Source organism: Daphnia magna, unplaced genomic scaffold (assembly GCF_020631705.1).
Source record: "Daphnia magna isolate NIES unplaced genomic scaffold, ASM2063170v1.1 Dm_contigs083, whole genome shotgun sequence".
Classification (NCBI taxonomy): Eukaryota; Metazoa; Arthropoda; class Branchiopoda; order Diplostraca; family Daphniidae; genus Daphnia; species Daphnia magna.
Window position 1 is genome coordinate 47,209 of NW_025533121.1, and position 14,891 is coordinate 62,099.

General features: G+C 42.3%; 1 long non-coding RNA gene across 1 annotated transcript; it reads right to left on the bottom strand.

Annotated features, from left to right (window-relative positions):
* Nucleotides 1–5: 5 nt before the first annotated feature.
* Nucleotides 6–1,308, bottom strand: LOC123477544. The gene is made up of 3 exons (XR_006652666.1): nucleotides 1,126–1,308; nucleotides 768–959; nucleotides 6–68 (listed from the first exon to the last, which is right to left on the bottom strand). It is a non-coding gene; the product is annotated as an uncharacterized LOC123477544 (long non-coding RNA).
* Nucleotides 1,309–14,891: the final 13,583 nt, after the last annotated feature.

Here is a 14,891-nt window from a genome sequence, read left to right on the forward strand (position 1 = left end):
CTTTTGTTCCATGAGTCAATTGCATTCTGATTAGTCACCACATTTACTCCATCTATCTCTTCAGGCACCTGTTGTTGTGATTCAAAAATAGAACTCTCTGAATATATGTCAAAATGATATCCACAACACAGTACTGCATCAAATTCTATCATCAAGGATAGGTTGAAATAATTATAGATTCCTCTGTAGTTTCAAAATACACACTCGTTTTCACAGTCAGCTATTGAGTTACCAGTGCTATTCAATCATCGCAGTCGATAAGTTACTTGTGGTATTCTCAATATTTAATCAACAGACATATTCAATATGTTACCTGTGATACTCAAATCACAGTCAATATGTCGCATAAGTTACCTGTTGCACTGAACAGTCAATGTCATTCATGACACAGCCAACAATAAGTTACCTGTGATACTCACATCACAGTCAATATGTCGCATAAGTTACCTGTTGCACTGAACAGTCAATGTCATTCATGACACAGCCAACAATAAGTTACCTGTTGTCCAACCAACAGTCAATTTCACATTTGTCGTACTCTATTGATCAGTTGATTACGTCTGAAGTTCTTTTTGACTCAATCACTTGTGTCTCACTCGTTGAAATATTTGACTAATGCTTTGTTACAAATATTAATCATTGTTCGATGACACATTCAGGCTATACAGAATTTCTACGAGTGTGACACATGTGTGTGAGACAACTTAGTCAATACAGGAACAATCTAAAGTTTCAAGTTGTCTCTTTATTGGAATGAATTTTGTTACCTCAACTGGTCTTGTTTCAGTCCCAAGCACTATTCCGTCAAGCTTTTTCTTCTTCAGCTTAAGCATGACAGCAAATTTCCATTGGGGAAAGTTGATTCCATTGAATTTGACATAGTCACGTCGTCTATCGGGACTTTCGGCCATGATGAATGAATATACTTAAATAACACGTGAATATCCTGGGCCCATAACCTGTTGGTATTAAATAAACAAGTACACAGAAAGAGTTAGTCTCATTAATCCAATACTGTATTGTAACCTGGGAGGTTTTCACTGCTGGGACATATAGCAAGCAATACAGTGCAATAATTTACACAAGATAATTTCTTACAATTATTTTACAAGCAATAGACTTTACCTCTTTACCAGATGACAGTTAAACACAGAGAACCCGAACAGCAGACGAATGAAAGTCAACGAAGACTGACATGAGATACTAAACAGCATCTCCGTCGGCGCGCATGTTTATTTGACATGAGATGCTAAACAGCATCTCCGTCGGCGCGAATGTTTATTTGGTTTGATTTATAGAAAATAAAACTCAACAAAATTTGGTCCGTTGTAGTTTCTTTGGCGGTTGGGGTATTCGTTCCGATGTGGGGGACGTTGGTGAGATGGAAATCTGGTTTGCCTGTATCCTGAAGGATTATAATTTCATCGTCCTGAAGAATGGTAATCTCTGCGATAGGAGCTGTTGTCTCTGTTTCGACTGAGACCTCTTTCTCGACTTGATTCTCGGCTGTTATGACTGTTAGCAAATCGCAATCGCGAATCACGAGATCTTGAGTAGCGTTCACTTGAACGTTGTTATCCTTTTTCGCATTGGTCAGTTGCAGCTATGGAAACGTCGTTTTCCTGTGAGGATCCACGTTTCGTATTAGTACATTTTGATTCTGACAGAGCTTCTGATAATTTTGGCTCAAGTAGTTGGATTTTATCGTCTTGTTGTTTTTCGTGATGCGTTATCCCTGCTATGACAGCTGACATCTCCTTGTCGTCTGTAGCTTGTTTTGTGTGTAGAATTTTTTCAGAAATGAAAAGTTGTTTACATAATGCGTCAAAGTCTTCTGGCATTCGTAGATAAAGTTCTGCTTTATACTTCGGTAGTAATCCTTGCAGTAGGATTTTGCTTTTTCTGTGGTCCCTCATTTTTTTCAGTTTGTTTAGTAATTCGCCTTCAATAATAGTTTGGTTATGATCAGCCCTTTCTTCTTCACCAACGATGGTATCGTAAAGATTGTTTAACCTTGATACGAAAGCTCTGCAGTTTTCTTCTGGTTTTTGAGTAATTTCTGAAAGTTTTTCTCAAGCGGAGCTAAATCGTAAGGGTCTTGAAATCCTGTTATTAGGGCTTCTTTCCAATCCTGTTAATTTAGATCATCGCCATCCTCCTCAGCGTAGTTTTCATGCCATTCAAAGGCTTCGCCTTTCAATCGATCAGAGAAGAAACGTATTTTTTTATTGTCATCCCATTCGTTGTTTCACGCTACATGCTCGGCACCTCGTAGCCACTCTGATATTAGCTTGTCAGTGCTTTTTCCTTTGAAGATTGGGATTGCCTTTTTGTCTTCTTTGGAGAATAGCTCTCCTAGGGCCTTCACTATTGGTTGAGTGAAGTACCTGTTCACTTTTTTCGCGTCTTCGTCGTCCTGCTCAGTTGTTGGAATATCATCATTCTTGGGATTTTTCTTGGAAGTGTTAGCGAACGTCTTTTGTGTTGTGTTCTTCGAAGTGTCCTCGTCGTCATGTGTTACGCCCATGTCGACCTTCTTTTTTAATTGTTGATTTTCTTGCTCCAAATAGATGATTGTCTTGTTAAGGTGTTCTATTTGTGTTTTAAGGTTTTCTATTGTTTGGTCGAAATCGTTGGTTTTTTCTATTTCCAGCTCGGTATGGAGTGACTTGTCTCCACTGTCTGTCGAAAAGGTCAGCTCGTTTATATCACCCACTAGTTTGGTTATTTCTCCTGGTTCATCCTCGTCTAACCTTGAGTCGTTGGAGTCTTCAGTCTCGATGAATTTAACTTGAAGATTTTTGTATTCTTTCGCTCGGTTTTCTAGAAATGTTATTTGATTTTCTTGTCCTCGTACCCGCTTGTGGAGTTCTTGAAGTTCTTTTTCAAGGTTCTTGTTCTTCGAAGTAAAATCTAGCAAGTTTTTCTTTAAATTTATTTTTTCTGTTGTAGCCTTGTCGAGTCTGTCTTCCAAAACTTTTATCTCTTTCTGGAGCTGTTCTGCTATTTCTGATACTTGTTTTATCTGGTTTTCCGCACTGCTGAGTTTCTGGATCAGTCTGGTCTTCTCAACTTCAAGTTTGATGATTATTTCTTTCCCTTCGGTCTCGACAGCTGCGTTGTTTTCCTCTTTTCGTTTGAGAAGGTTCTGCAATTGGTTCTCGGTTGCTAAGGTGGATTCAAGGCTTTGTTCTAGGTCGGCGATTCGGGAATTGGCTTTTTCAAGGGAGTTCTTCAGAGCCTCGTTGTTTTCTTGAAGTTGCTATAATGAACTGCTTTTAGTGAATTTGGAACTTATTGCTTTCTTTTTTTGACTCTCCAATTGTTTTTGCACATTTGTAAGTTCAAATTTTAGGGTAGATATTTGCTTTTTATCTTCAATTAGTGCAATTAATGACTCTTTCTGCAATACACTGATGGTACCGAACAAAAATTATTTTTTCTTTCCATGCAATGTGAGTAGCTGTTGCAGTAACTATCGAGTGTTCTGGTGTTCCCAACTTGTGCGATTATATCGTCTTTGAGTGTTTTAGTAGCATTTGCAATGGTTTCTGCCGTTACACCATCTGTTACTTTTAAAGTTTGTTCTAGAAGGTAGTAAGTGTAAAAATGCAGCGCATTTTGCGTCACCTGACTTGCTTCTTGTTTCTGTGTTTGTAACTGTTGGATATTTTCAGATGTTGAGATTGTCTGGTATGATTTACTTCTTTCTAAGTCTTGCTTAAATTCTAAGTCTATTAAGGTCTTCTAATGGTCCAAAAATTGTTCTCGATGGTGACTTAGGTTTGGGTCTTGGTCGGTTTAATCAGATTTTTGTAGTACGGGGTATAAAGGTAGTAGTGTGGTCTCGTAGAGACCAGTCTTTTGTACAGGTGAATCAAACGGCATTCGCTTACCTCGATGGTGTTCCGATGTCGGTGTATTTGCCAATAGACAACTCTGAATAAGATGTTACAACCATGCACTTATATACCGAAGATTGAAGGTTAAGAAGGGAGGGGTTAACAATAACTTTTGCTTTTGTCATAAACAGTTAGCCTTAGGCAAGGTTGCATTCGTGACGACCTTCTTGCTGGGTGGAATTGCTGTTGCTGGGAGGGGTTGCTGCGTTCTATAACACTACTAACGGAAACTTGTTTTTGTTGATTTATATTTATGTTTAACCTTCATCCTAAAAATCACTGACATTTTCTGAATTAGTGCAATAAAACACACAATGTTCAGTACTTGTTATTGGTTTTGAATAAAAATATCATGACTTAATTTAAGATCTAAACTGTGAATCAAATGAAAATTCAAGAGGTACCATTACATGACAGGAGAGTCATCCTTGTTAATACTGCAAACGGAAACTTGTTTTTGTTGCATTGTATTGATGTTTACCCTTCATCCCAAAAATCACCGCCCTTTTATGAATCAGTGGAATAAAACCCACAATGTTCAGTACTTGTTATTGGTTTTGAATAGAAATATCATGTCTTAATTTAAGATCAAAACTGTGAATCAAACAAACATTCAAGAGCTACCATTACACGACAGAAGATTCATCTATGCTTATACTAGAAACGGAAACTTGTTTTTGTTGATTTATATTGATGTTTACTCTTCAACTCAAAAATCACTGTCATTTTATGAATCAGTGGAATATAACACATATTGGTTTTGAATAAAAATATGATGACTTAATTTAAGATCTAAGCTGTGAATCAAACTAAAATTCAAGAGTTACCAGTACACGACAGGAGAGTCTTCCTTGCTTATTCTACAAACGGACACTTTTGTTTGTTGATTTATATTGTCACGTGGAATCCAAGGACACACACGTGTTAATGGATTTCATGTGAAACTCTTCTCCCGTCCTGGACTGTAAGGTCAAGTAGAGTTATCTTCTTGACCATCTTAACTACTTCTTCCGTATTTACTTTCTACTTTACCCTAGAAACGGGTTAGAACGTTCGTAGCGGTCATTTAGGTGTTATCTAGATGACCTCTTTCCCTAGATTCTTCCGGCGTCACCCGGTAACAGGGTGACCCTTGCCTTTAAATACCCCGAGCCTAAGTAGGTTCGGGGTTCAGTCTTTTCTACAAAGTGCCTTAGATTGTTCCTTCCAAATACACTCCGTTTTCCTCTAAACACCGTCGCAAGTGATCTTACTTCGTACCTCGACTTCCCCAAGCCTTTTCCCCTACACAATTGGTGGAGATACAGGTTGAATTTGTTTTTGTTCTGTTTTCTTTTTATCGTTCGTCTTCTTGTGATTTTTTTTCCCGGGGGGGAATTTCACATTTCCTTTCGCTTCCTTCATCCACCTCTCTCGTTCTGATTCTTGTTTCGTAGAAATTCTTCCTTCCAGTCCGTTTACTCCTTATAGCAAGTTATTGTATTACCCCGTTTAAAATCGTCTTTCGTTGAACCCCGTTCGTATTTTTTAATTTTTTTATATTATTTTACTCAACCCGTACCCCGTTTTACCCCGTTTAAATCGTCTTTCGTTGAGCCCCGTTCATATTTTTTATTTTTTTTATTTTACTCAACCCGTACCCCGTTTTACCCCGTTTAAATCGTCTTTCATTGAGCCCCGTTCGTATTTTTTATTTTTATTTATTTACTCAACCCGTACCCCGTTTTACCCCGTTTAAATCGTCTTTCGTTGAGCCCCGTTCGTATTTTTTTTTACTCAACCCGTACCCCGTACTACACCGTTTAAATCGTCTTTCGTTGAGCCCCGTTCGTATTTTGTACTCAACGCGTATTCCGTTCGACCCCGTTTAAATCGTCTTTCGTTGAGCCCCATTCGTATTTTTTTTTACTCAACGCGTATTCCGTTCTGCCTCGTTTAAATCTTCTTTGGTTGAGCCCCGTTCATATTTTTTACTCAACCCGTATTCCGTTTTACCCCGTTTAAATCGTCTTTCGTTGAGCCCCGTTCGTATTTTTTACCCAACTCGTATTCCCGTTCACCCCATTTAATTCATCTTTCGCTGAGTCCCGTTCATATTCCTTATTCAACCCGTGTTTCATTTCACCTCATTAAAATCGTCTTTCGTTTCATGTACTTTGTTCCTTTATCTCTCCGATCCATTTTTGAAAACTACGTAGTTTCCGTGTGTTTTTCTCGGGTCTACTTTTCGTGAACTTGGTGAAGTGGTATCCCCAACGGGTATGTTCTTGTGAGGTGTTATACATGAGTGAAATAAAAAAACGATCTTCACGCTATCCAACGTGTGGACGGTCCCCCAGCCGGCGACTACATCCTGAACTTTTTTTTTCATCTCGACGTCCACAACTGGGAGACGCAGACACGGATACGGAGCAACCAGTTGCACGGGCCACACCTCAGACGCCGTCTTCCTCGAGTTCTATTTTCTCAGAAGAAGCTTCGTTGGCAACACAGCACGGCACTGACGAGGATTCTTCAGAGAGTTCATCAGCGGATTCCGACAACGATTCCTCGACTATTAGAGCTTCCCTACTGCCCCCTTTACGTATATTCCCTTTTGCAAACATGGCGGCAAGCGTTTAAAAATTCATCGCACCCCCCGTTTTTTCAGCCTCGCCGGAAGAAGACGCAGTGGATTGGCTAGAACGGTTTGAATTAGCTGCGGCATATAATCGGTGGTCAGATGCTGATCAAGCGAGAAATTTCGTGATGTATCTAGAGGGGCCAGCTCGTAAATGGTTCCTCGTGCATACTCATCCGAATCTTGGGACGATCTACCGGTACGTCCAGACCCAACTGATCCCACATTACCCAACCTACCGGCGGCTACCGGTCTAAAATCGCAATTTTCGACGGCTTTCCGACAAGAAAATTTTTCACTAGTACAGGAGAGCAAACTCAGACAGAGGGAACAAGGAAATGAGGAAGACGTAGTGGCATATTTTTACGACATAATAAACATGTGTCGCATAGTCAATCCGACTATGTCGCAGGAGCAGCAGCTTCAACACTTGTATCGTGGATTGAAACCAACATTATTACAAAAGATCTATTTCCTACAACCAGCATCAACGACGGAATTCCTGGACGTAGCCAAATTACACGCTGAGGCCAGCAGTTTAGTTAATCGAAAAGTTCTATCGCAATCGCTGTTAGCCGTGACTCCAGACGTCCCTAATTCGTCAGCAGTGGCGTCGACGAAACTGGTAAAGGAATTAGCGGGATTGTTAACCGGTCTTCAACAAACTATTGAACAGCTCAATCACCCTCAGACAGCCGTTTCACAGGGAGGGCTCAACGCTTCGGAAGCACCTATTTGGAATCAGTCGGGTCGCAATAGAAGGACCGCGGAAGGACGTTTTATTTGCGGTTTTTGTTCAAAGGCGGGACATACGGATTCACGTTGCTTCCAAAACCCATCTTCCTCATATTATTGAGGACAGGATTTCCGATTTCAACAAAACAACAGACAAGAACAACCAGTTAACAATAAACAGCAAGGACTTTCAGGCCCACGAAATAATGTACAACAACGGCCAGTTAATAATATTCAAACGATGCCGTCTGGGGATTCGCAAAATTATTCAGCTTATCCAGTTCATCACATCGATTTTCCTTATCCTGATCACTATCTTCAACAAGAGACCGATGGTGATCTTGTTCCACCAACGGTTTCGCAACCTAACACCTGCCATCACCAGGAGGGCAACGGAGCTTGGAGGTCAGATACGTCCCGCTTAATTAAAGAAATTGTAACGTGTGGGCCAGTGACTACCAATGCGGTGGTTGACACTGGTGCAGCGATTAGCGTTATGTCTCCAACACTTTTACATCGTACTGGCTACCTCCTTCAAGAATGGCACGGACCGGCCATTGTCCTAGCAAATGGAACTCATGCTGTACCATTAGGGGGGGGGGGCACAGATTTTTATCACATATCGCAATAAAACGGTTTCAAGAACAGCAGTAGTTTTGCCCATGAATGAGATTGAGTTTTTAATGGGAAACGACTTTTTGCGACAATTTGGACACCTTCATGTGGATTACACTGGCGAACAAGCACACGTTATTTTGGGGGACCTGCCATCTTTTGCGTTAAATTTCCCGGAACCACCCGTTTGACACACTAAACTTTGGTCGCTGGAAGGGTGTATAATTCCGGCATTTTCGGTCGTACCGGTTTTTACGACTTTGGACACTCAGTTTCCCGGGGTTTCTCTGTTTACTCCGTCGGAAAAGTTGCTATCAACTAAATCACTGTCGGTGGGTCATGCACTGCTGTCTAACGCAACACGATCGCTCCCAGTGGCCAATCTTTCCGCCGTTCCGGTCTGTTTAAACAAACATTCTACTCTAGGGACTCTCCAACCTTATACGGACGACGTGGTAGCTTGTGATCTTCCTGACTCGTTCGATGGAGCGAACCAAGTCGTCTCAAATGATACCCTACCGTTGGAAAAGAACATGTCAGAGACCAGTCTCGAAACCAGCATTAATCCTGACTTGAGCCCGCAACAAAAACTCTCTCTGATGGCTCTGCTACAAAGTTATCGGCAAACTTTTGCATTATCAGATACGGAAATCGGTTCCTGTACCGTGGCAGAACATCCAATCAATCTGAAAGAAGGTACAACTCCAGTGTGTCAACGTCCATATCCTAGTGCGTGGAAAGCTCGAAAAATAATTCAAACTTTATCCGAAGATATGATACAAGCAGGCATTATCGAACGATCCGATAGTCAATGGGGTGCTCCGGTGGTGCTCATTAAAAAAAAAGATGGGTCATGGCGATTTTGTGTGGACTACCGCGGTTTAAATGAGGTCACAATTAGGGATGTTTACCCGTTACCACGCATTTCGGATATTTTAAGCAAGCTGGAAGGTGCCGAATATTTTTCAATAATGGATCTCCAGTCGGGGTACCATCAGCTACCTTTGCGTAAAGAGGATCGAGAAAAAACAGCCTTCATTACAGCGGATGGACTATATCACTTCAAGGTACTGCCCTTTGGTCTCTCAAATGTTCCTAGTTCCTTCCAACGAGCGATGGACATTATATTGGGCGGTCTTCGATGGTCGTCATGTTTGGTATATTTGGATGATGTGGTGGTATACGCCCCTACCTTTAAAACCCATCTACTTCGCCTTAATTCGGTCCTATCCGGCCTAGGCAAAGCGGGATTAAAATTAAAAGGATCTAAATGTCAGTTTGTCATGACTACGCTAAAAGTTTTAGGACACATAGTGTCAAAACAAGGCATTGCTCCCGACCCGGACCAAATAGCAGCGGTTCGGGATTTTCCAGAATGTAATCAAGGAAAAACTTTTTACCAACATTCCGGATTTTTTGGCTGTTGCGCCAGATCTTGATACGTTCATCGAACTATCCAGTATAGAAATTTTAAATTGCCGTCAACTTGACAAACAACTTTGCGCTTTCCATACTAGATTCTCCAAACGGGGGGCCCGTACATCCTGTGCTGTTGCCTTATTTACGAATGACGTGTCACAAATTGGTTCTTACAATCAATCTCAATTCGTACAGTGGAATGGTCCGGAAGTGGCATATTTAGGCCAAAACCAATGGGCCTTTTCGGCCGTAAACCCTAATAGTGTGGTGTTCTCCTGTCCACCGGATAACAAACGACCTCCACCGCAAAGATTACAGTTACCTCCTATTGGATACTTCGAAGTTCCCCCGGGTTGCACGACCAGAACCGATCACTGGATTTTTCCAGCCAGTTTGGAAGGTTCTACGGTGTCCACAGCTATCACACTCCAAATTCCGAACCAGACTTTCGTCCCAATATCACGTATAATAAAGCCGCAACCGTAATCCCATTCCCGGCTACCAACATCTCTCATTTAACTCGCATGAGTGAATTATTGTTACAACAGGCAGCTGTGGAAGTGAAAGCATCGATGACGCATGACCAAATTGTGCGTTTGCTGGACTCTTCCAGTCCAACGGCCACCCATCAATGCGCTTCCCCTTATGAATGGGTGGTAGCGTTTACTCTATTAACCCTCGGTTTAGGTGGGCTGACTGTCTTCACACTGCTCCTGTCTCGCCGGGTGATGAACCATCTTCGCCGAAGCAAAGGAGTTTACGAAATCGCCGATTATCATTCCGTTGGGCCCACTGGACCGCCGACGCCGGAGGAAGACAACTGATTCTTTCGTGTTGAATTGGCCCATCGGGTCGATGGCCTCTTCGTGGGGGGGATCTGTCACGTGGAATCCAAGGACACACACGTGTTAATGGATTTCACGTGAAATTCTTCTCCCGTCCTAGACTGTAAGGTCAAGTAGAGTTATCTGCTTGACCATCTTAACTATTTCTTCCGTATTTACTTTCTACTTAACCTAGAAACGGGTTAGAACGTTCGTAGCGGTCATTTAGGTGTTATCTAGATGACGATCTTTCCCTAGATTCTTCCGGCGTCACCCGGTAACAGGGTGACCCTTGCCTTTAAATACCCCGAGCCTAAGTAGGTTCGGGGTTCAGTCTTTTCTACAAAGTGCCTTAGATTGTTCCTTCCAAATACATTCCGTTCTCCTCTAAACACCGTCGCAAGTGATCTTACTTCGTACCTCGACTTCCCCAAGCCTTTTCCCCGTCACAATATACATGTTTATCCTTCGTCCCGAAAATCAGTGTCATTTTATGAATTAGTGGAATAAAACACACAATGTTCAGTACTTGTTATTGGTTTTGAATAAAAATACCATGACTTAATTTAAGATCCAAACTGTGAATAAACGAAAATTCAAGAGGTACCATTACACGACAGGAGAGTCATCCTTGCTTATACTACAAACGGAAACTTGTCTTTGTTGATTTATATTAATGTTTACCCTTCATCCCGTAAATCACTGTCATTTTATGAATCAGTGGAATATAACACAAAATGTTCAGTACTTGTTATTGGTTTTGAATAAAAATATCATGACTTAACATAAGATCTAAACTGTGAATCAAAAGAGAATTCAAGAAGTACCATTACACGACAGGAGAGTTTTTCTTATTGATACTACAAACGGAAGCTTGTTTTTGTTGATTTATATTTATGTTTACCCTTCAACTCGAAAATCACTATCATTTTCTGAATCAGTTGAATAAAACACACATTGTTCAGTACTTGTTATTGGTTTTGAATAAAAATATCATGACTTATTATAAGATCTAAACTGTGAATCAAACGAGAATTTAAGAGGTACCATTACACGACAGGAGAGTCTTCCTTGCTGATACTACAAACGGAAGCTTGTTTTCGTTGATTTATATTCATATTCACCCTTCATCCCGAAAATCACTGTAATTTATTAATCAGTGGAATAAAACACACAATATTCAGTACTTGTTATTGGTAAAAAAAATAATATCATGTCATGACTTAATTTAAGATCTAAACTGTGATTTAAACGAAAATTCAATAGTTACCATTACACGTTAGAAGAGTCATACTTGCTTATACTTAAACGGAAACTTGTTTTTGTTGATTTATATTTATTTTTACCCTTCATCTCGAAAATAAATGTCATTTTATGAATCAGTGGAATAAAACATACAATGTTCAGTACTTGTAATTGATTTTGAATAAAAATATCACGACTTAATTTAAGATCTAAACTGTGAACGAAACGAAAATTCACTTACAGTCACTTACAGTGCGTGTGCAGTACCACCTACAGTATTGTAGGTGGCAAGGGCGTTCTTTTTTTAGTTTAATTTTGAATTGGCCCTTGCCCCTTTTTAGTTCAGTTATTTTTGTAAAAGTCGCAGACGAGGACATCGTAATTAAGTATCTATCAAGTACCACCAGTTTTCTCTTCTAAGCCCTTTCACCGTTTTGTCAAATTGTTCCCCCCTTTTTCCAACCGAGAATAAAGGCGTTCGTTTTTTCCCCTTAAGTCATATTGTCATCTTCATTATTTCACCTTCCATCCCTCATCTCTGTTATCACCTTTCATTGCACGTGAACGCGAGTAACAAATTTTGCCGAAACGAGGGATTTAACGAACACGTGCATTTCTCTTGTCATCCCTAGTAAAACGTATTATGATTCAGTAAAATTGTCGGGTTTTCCCTGTTGCAAAACTTTGGCATACGTTTACGCCAGCCTGAAGGCAGAGCCTGGTCTATCACGCGTTGCGTATCTAACTGTATCGTCACTGTATCTACGTGAATCATCGACATCCGTTTACGTGTGACTACCTCCTTGTCTTTGAACGTTTCTACGTCATGAGTGAAGCCGTAGCAAAAGCCGAGAGTATTGAGTCGGGCGGCAAGATCTCTATAGAAGACGAAATGAAGCCAGAAGCAGTGAAGAATGAAGGCCCCCTCCTCCCAGACAACGATCTCAAGCAGAAGCATGTGAGAAGAAATGCGGCCCACACGAAGTTAACGAATCAGCTCAGAAAAGCAGTGGCAGATCACAAGATGGGAGCCATCAGACTCAAGAAGTTGCAAGTTGCAGCATGGCGAGACGAATTCATTCGTATCTTCGAAGACGTCAAAGATCTTCACCACAAGTATATGGAAAGCTTGCCCGATATTACCGATATTAACGTCAAACATGTGAAAAATGGGAGGTTCAATTTGACACCGACCACGTGGAAATCCTCAACTTCGCCATTAGGTATGCCACGTAGTCTCGTCACTCAGTCAGTTCTATTGGGACGTCAGCTTCAGACGTCACGATTAGCACAACGTTATCGCAGAAGAGATCTACTCGGTCGGCGCCAACCGATCTTCCCAGATAAACCAGCCAGATAGACCTGCACATCCAGAAGCAAATGTTGGAGCTGGAAGTCAAGTTGGAACAGTCAAAGTTCCAGATGAAAGCCAACGCAACGTCAGTCACGGAAACGTTGAGTAAGGCTTTAAAGGGTATGGGTGAGCAACTAGGCCAACTCATAGACAGCTCCCATGTCACGTCCACTGAAATCGCCGCCAACACTCAGTTGGTTAAAGACTCACGTTAGACGTTGCACGACATGGATCAGAAGATTGAAACGATTAAGTTAGACTTAAACGCACAGATCGAGCGCCTTCGAACGGAGATTGGCGTCAGCAAGGTACACCTGAGAACGATTCAGGAGCAAGTCATCGACCAAGGAGCACGCATACCTAGCCGGCCACAGACTCTATCAGCTAGACAAGACGTTTCCGCTCGGTATACCTTGAAGTCACTCGAAGCCACGGTACTACATCGCAGAACTCTGTTTGACGTCGACACCTCTTCACGAGAGCAGCCTTCAAGACCACTGCCTATCATGCATCCAGCCTGCGGCCCTTCCATTGGGGACGACACGTCTTCGGACACGTCCTCTGAGCACCAGCCTGCTAATGGCAGCTCCAACCATCCTCATGGAGGCTTCTGTAGTCGTCCACGTACCCCGAACTTTACGATCCAGCCGTTCGATGGAAATCCGAAGAATCACGCTCGGTTTAAGGCCTAATTTGGAGCCTTATACGAAAACGAATACAACGGTTCTCCTGCCGTCCTGTTCATGTTGGAAGAGCTGCTGTTGAAAGAAGTACGGAACGAGATCGGCGAGTGCCTTGCTGATGGAACCATGTACTCCGTGGTTTGGGATCGTCTCGACGCAGTCTACGGCCGCACCGAAGTCATGGACCAGACCTATCTGGACGACCTGCTGCAGATTCTACCTTTGAAGAGCCAAGATGCTGCGAGCCTCAAGACCTTCGCCAACCGGTTGCACGGAGCAGTGGTGACCCATTCACAGTCGAGATACGTGCATGAACTTCACAGCCATACTTCCCTGATGGCCATAGAAGCAAAGCTGACAACATACCTGCAGGAGAAGTGAAACGAGAAGAGAAAAAAGGCAGATGCAGAATTGAACGTTCTAGACCTGGAAGACTGGGTAACAGTAAAATTCACGAATAAACAACATGGTAAAAACGTATTTGAGTCTCTGAACACGTCGACGTCCAAATCAGTACGGTTTGATGAGAAAGAGCCAGTCAAGAGACCGAACGCTTCTCACACGTCAACCATTGGACAAGTTTCGACAGAGGAAGGCTCTAAAGTAACGGCATCCTCACCTCCGTTAGCTGCTCCCATGGGAAGATGACCGAAGACGGAGGAGAAAGCAGCCGAAAAGACTGACCAGTGGAGGTGCCTCACTTGTAACGGCAGGGCTCACAACTTGGCCAGCTGTATCGTGTTTATGTATTTCACGCTCACGAAACGGGCCGAAGTTGTATTTAAGTCCGGAAGGTATCTACTATGACTCACCGGCAAGCACGAACGCAGGGAGTGTTCCAGAGACATCAAATGTACCATTGGTAGATGTGTTGGATCAAGACACCATCCCCTGCTTCACGGATCCGAATTCATCCCACTGAGGAAACAAAGGGATCAACCACCTACACCAGCGTCTACATCGACTGCATTTCTTGGGACACTAACCCAGACGGAAACAGTAAAGCGACGTGTACGTTTTAAGATCATGCCTGTTCGTATTAGCGTCGGTGCAAGATGGGTCGACACTTTCGGATTCTTGGATACCGGAAGCGACATCCCACTGATTAGGAGAGATATAGTAAAGAAGTTGGGACTCGTTGGCCAGCCTAAACGCATCAACGTTGTCTCCTATGATGAAGCCACATCGAACGTCCAAGCTGCAGTTATTGATTTCTCCCTCTCGTCCGTCGACGGAAAAAGCCGGTTTGAAGTTAAACACGCCTACGCCGTCGACAATTTGAAGGTGAAGCCGAACCCCCCAATCAACCCTCATGAAATGGAGTCCTGGACACACCTACGTGGTCTTGATGTCCCGAACGTATAACCCGAAGACGTTGGTGTATTGATTGGACTCGAAGTAGCAGAAGCCCACGACCACATGGATTCCGTCAAGCCGCCGGCTGGAACAATTCGGCCTATCGCTTTCAAAACACCGTTTGGATGGTACCTGGGT